Genomic DNA, 5,933 nt, shown 5'->3' with positions numbered 1-5,933 from the left:
GCTGAATGGACGGTCGAGATTGAGTGGGAAGGTGGAGCTACTGAAGCTACTGAAGAAGAAGAAATCCACGGATATGGATTGCATTCTAGCCGTCGATTTGAATAAGAAAATGGTCAGAGATTTGAAATGTAAATAAATTTTTATTAATAGTAATGGTGTGTCATAATTAATTTGTTGTAATGATGGAAAGAAAGTGAGAAATATCCCACGATGATAAATGAGCCGGATATAATCTTTTGGCAAAAATTTGTGTGAGACGGTCTCATAGATCTTATTTGTGAGATGAATATCTTAATTGGATCATCAATGAAAAAAATATTATTTTTTATGTTAACAGTATTATTTTTTATTGTGAATATTTAGAGGGTTGACACGTCTCACATATTAAGATCCGTAAGACGGTCTCACATGAGACCTACTCTAATTTTTTTTTATTAGCTTCAAGTTTAAGCTATGAGTTCGGTTCTTAAGGTATGTCAAAAGTTTTTGGAAGGAAAAAGAAGTTTAAGGGTATCTATCAAAAAGTTCAGGGGCGAATATACGAAAACAACAAAATATTCGGGGAGAACCCGTGATATTTGAGATTTTTCGGAGTGCTGATGCAAATTACCCGATTATTTATTTTAAAACAATATGATAAATGATTTCCACCATCGTTAGGCTTTGTGATTCCATTAACCTTGTGCCCATCTACAAGATAGAATATATGCACCAAGAATAATTCCAAAGCTCGGTTGAAACTCCACCTAAAAAAGGAACACAAGCCCCCACTTGTCAAATTATGATTGGGCCTAACCAAGACTTTTTGGAATTGTGATATTTCACCAATTTATGAATTTAAATAAAATAGAAGCTTCTTCCAAGAAATCAAAGACCGTTGCTCTTTTGATTTGGTCACGAGTGGACCCGATCAAGTTCGAAGACCATTTGAAGTCCTTGCAAATCATTGATTCAATTTCTAGCAAAATTTTTAAACCAAAAAACAATAAATGCATAGAATAATAATATAAAAATATTTGTAACGTAAATCGACTAAAAACAAATTGTGCTTACTCTTCAAAAGAATAATCTAGTCGATTCTCTAATAAAATAAGGTAGTATTTAAAATGATAATGAGATAGTATATTAAGGGTGTATTTGCACACAAAAAAATTATGCTTTTGTAGAAGCCATTATATTTGTAGATTATGAAAATTAGAAAAAACAAAAGTGGGCGATATGTAAATTTTTTTATGATAGAGTATTTGATAAATAAATGATTTGCATATTAGTTTTTTAGTTATCGTTATTATCAATAACATCTCTCTTCATTTATTTGAATGTGAGTGATAATTTTGGATTAGATAAAAATATTGTACGTTAAAAGTGTCGAGACCAATTTTTATTTATTTATTAAAGGCAAAACCTGTGTGAGACGGTCTTACGAATCGTATTTGTGAGACGTATATCTTATTTGGGTCACCCATGAAAAAGTATTACTTTTTTATTGTGAATATGGGTAGGATTGACCCGTCTCACAGATGATGATACGTGAGACGGTCTCACATGAGACTTACTCTTTATTAAAAATATCATAATCACTCTTGAAGAATCAGAATCAAAATTAACTTGAAACTAGCTTTAAGATTTTAATTAAATTGATCATACACAGAAACATAATCTGAAGTTAAGAAACATCAAACTGATTTTTTTTTTTGTTTAAGAATTGGAATCAGAATTAGGCTTTAAGATTTTAATTAAATTGATCAGACTCAGAAACAAAATCTGAAGCTAAGAAAGATCAAACTGATTTTTTTAAGTGGAAATGGTAAAAAAAATCTATTTTTTGATTGATTTCAAGAAAACCCTAAATTAATTTGATATTTAATATTTTTAAATTTATTTAGGAAATAAAAAATAATTAAGTGAAACTTTGTTGTATGAAACCTAGTATGATATGTTTGAATAAATGCCGAGTGGGAAAAAGAGTGCCATCCATAGAAGCAAAAGTCTACAAATTGAGTGGACATTCGTGAAAAGGAAAGCCACCGGAAAGAATGCAAGAAACGTGTGACAACATAATAATGTAAGACTACATAATTATGCATTAAATTATTATTTTTTTTTTGTTGATATATATAAGTAATTTTATTTACTTCATAAGAACTCTACAATTTTAGTTTTGTATGTATATTTTTAGTTGAGTAACAGTTTTAAACCCGAAATTTTATCATAAATTCAAGATCTTGATATCAGACGAATATAAGTTACGTAATTATTTATGTTTGGACATCTATTATCAAATCAATGATGTATTAAAATATATTATTTATCAAACTCACAAGCTGTATAGTAAGGACAAACAATTTTAGTTATTTTTCTATATGTTATGTCAAAGAGAAGTCAATTTGTTCCCGTATATATAAGGAGTAGCCAGCCCACACAATCTTTCCATGTTTAAACACCATCTCTTACTTTTTCAAAGCAGCAAATTCTAATGGCTTCAAAGGAACAAGAGCTTCCAAACATCCCTCCCGTTGCCGCCAACGGCCACGAACGCGGAGACGCGGAGGCGGCCTCCGCAGCTTCCCATGATGCTAGGCAGAAACGCAGAAAGAAACGCCAAAAATGCCTACTCTACGTAGTGTTGTTCATCATCTTCCAATTCGCGGTCATCGCGGTATTCTCATTGACCATAATGAAAATCAGAACACCGAAGTTAAGCGTGCGCTCGGCAACGTTCAACAACTTCAACATCGACAACTCGACAACAAAGCCGTCGTTCAGCACGAGGATGAACGTCGAGCTGCGACTCAAGAACTCTAACTTCGGTCGTTATAAGTACACGAACACAACCATTTACTTCTCTTATCGGGACACGTCCATTGGGGAGGCATTGGTTAGCAATTCCTACGCTAAATGGAAATCGACGAAGAGATTTGTCGTGGCTGCGGATTTGGACTTCACGGGTGCGCAATCGGATCCACGGCTCGTTAGTGACCTAAATGCCGGAGTCGTACCCATTTCGAGCCAAGCTGAGGTAAGGGGAAAGGTGGAGCTTTTGTTTGTGATGAAGAAGAAAAAATCCACTGATATGAAATGTTCTATGGAAATTTTGACTGGCTCGCAGCAGTTGGGGAATATTGTTTGCAATTGAAAATTTTTCTACTTGTAGTGTGATTTCGGGGTGTAATATATATTTTTGAAATTATTGTTGTATTTATTATAGACAAATTTTGGCTTTTTAAAATTCTTTCCCCCCTTTTAATTCAGTTTTTTTTTTTTTGTAATAATACTTCTTCGTTTGTAATAAATATATTTATCTGATAGCTAGTGTGATGTTTAATTCTATCATTAATTTAAACTTTATATGATAATTTATATAAAAAGTATAATATTCTTAAATTTGAATTCTTGTTCTAGTCAGAATCCATTTAGCTTGCTTATTACAGAAAATTATTAAAGCCTTACGTTTACAAAGAACATTTTGGACACGTTTATGTATGCATACAATAAATTCTTTAAATTATAAAGTCTTTTTGAAATAAACAAAGGTCAACATACAACTTTGGTGTCGAAAATTAACGTAGGAAGTCAAACATGCCAAACTTATAAAAGCTTGTAAGTCCCTTGTGGCAAACAGTTCCAAGTCCGAGTGGAAATTATTGACTTAGATTTTTTTTTCTTCACACACACACACACACATATATATATAGATATATATATATATATATATATATATATATATATTGAAAAGAATGTTGCTCATAAACGAACATGAAATTAAAATATTATAATATGTGTATCAGAAGTTAGTGTTGTGCTATGATGTTGTCAACACGAAGACACAACATGTAGCGGAAGTTTATTTTTAACACACACGTAAACTTTAATGAATAAACACCGTATTTAAATTATGCACAAGTACAAATACATCACAACAAATACTTATGTGATGCCTCATGACAAAAAAATCATTAGAAAATCATGTAAATCCTTTACATCAAAACAATACTAGTGAGAATACCAAAACAAGATTACTTGACACTCCAAAAAATTAAAATGCATCAAAATAAACCACATAAAAACTATATGCATAAACTCAAAACACTTATTGCTTAAAACAAACAAAAATACTCTTCGATCAACTCTCTGCGTCAGTGTTGTTTTTCGAGTGTTGTCAATACCAATCAGCAACATAGACAGTATATGAATCAATCACACAAATCCTTCACATGGAAATCTCCAACAGCTATGTAGTGATTTTTCTTAGAAAAACTCTGTCAGTCGATCCTCTCAAAAGCTCTCATCAAAAAACACCTACAAAAGTGATCACTTGATCACATAAAACTTCAGCAACAGCACAATAAAGTGATCATCAGATCACATAAAAAATATAGAGCAAATATATGTTGGACTCTTGTGATTTTCTCTCTGCGAAAAGTTCTCCCGTCCAACACTATGAAAAGCCCTTCGAAAAGAAAAACACGAAAAGCTCCCACAAAAAAAGACTTTCTTCTCTCCAACCCTCTCTCTTCTCCAAGTCACATCCCGCGGCCATGAGTCCCTCCATATTTATATCCAATTTTTGACCTAAAAACAATTCCATAAAAGAGTCTTAGAAAATATAGAAATAAAATTTTCATTAGGGATAAAATTCTTTTAAACATGGATAAAATATCTTGGAGATAAAAATTATATTAAAAACAAATCATATAATATTTAGATATAAATCAATCTAGTTAGGCAAAATCTGAAATCTATAATATCAATTTAACAAAATAATAAAAGAATAAAATATTTCTTTCATATATATATATATATATATATATATATATTAAATTGAGAGTAATATGTTTATGTGTGTGAGCGCAAGTTTTGGATTTTCTTGGTTATGGATCGAAATCGGAATCGCCTCTAAAAAAACGAAACAAAACCAATTTTTATGTTTTTTCTCCGACTCGATTCCGGTTCTGTGAGAACCTGAATTTTTCAGTAGCTATGCTATCAAAATTCAGCAGCAATACAAAATTTCCAGCAGAATCTGCTATTTCAGAAGCTGGTATTTTTCCAGCAGATAGAATCCAGCAGCAGACAACAGATAGAATCCAACAGCAGAGGAGTTCAGCAGCGCGGGATTCCAGCAGACAGTTACTAATTCAGCTTATGACTTGTAACTGAAGCATTTAACATGGAATAAAGGTTGTTAATGTCAGATTATGGTCATTAATTGAGAGGCCAACAGTCAGAAATGTGGCTATAAATAACACTCTCAAATCTCTGATTGATGTTACACAAATCCCGAGTTATCACTTGAATTTTCGAGTTAAGAAATTGCTTATTTTCGAGCTGTAAAATCTAGTAGAAAGAGCAATCAGATTCCAGAAGACTGCAACCGAAACTTTTTAGCAAATTATTACTGTAAGTGGGCTATGTATAAATATCTTGAAATCAGTTTGAAAATTCCTGTTTTAAGTATTTCTGATCTCTGATTTTTGAAGCATTGAAACCTAGTGAACTAATGGTAGGAATATATATTGTGAACATTACTGATTACCGGTCTCACCCTTTAGAGGAGAGAACATATAGCGGACCGATATCAGTTTAGCCATGAAATTCACGAACGTGATTAGTGCTTACTTGTTAAATTTCTGATTACTGATTACCGAACACTGATTACTGAATACTGATTTCTGTTATGAAAATAAGAATTTCTATATATTATTTGTATCATTGTTTCTGTATGAAAATGATTTCAAAAACTGGGAGTTATTCTCGCCCCCGTTTACTAAGTGACAACCATATCACTCACCCACCAAATACATCTCAGATAAGAGCGAGGAAGAATTGTTAGAAGAAGAATAATATCAGTTCTGGGGCTGGTGAAAAAGATTGTTATTTTTCTCAGTTCTGATTTATGTAATTAGATTCTGTTGCATCTGTTAAGACAATAT

This window comes from Primulina eburnea, chromosome 9 (assembly GCF_022965805.1).
Source record: "Primulina eburnea isolate SZY01 chromosome 9, ASM2296580v1, whole genome shotgun sequence".
NCBI lineage: Eukaryota > Viridiplantae > Streptophyta > Magnoliopsida > Lamiales > Gesneriaceae > Primulina > Primulina eburnea.
Note: the sequence above shows the minus strand (reverse complement) of the source record.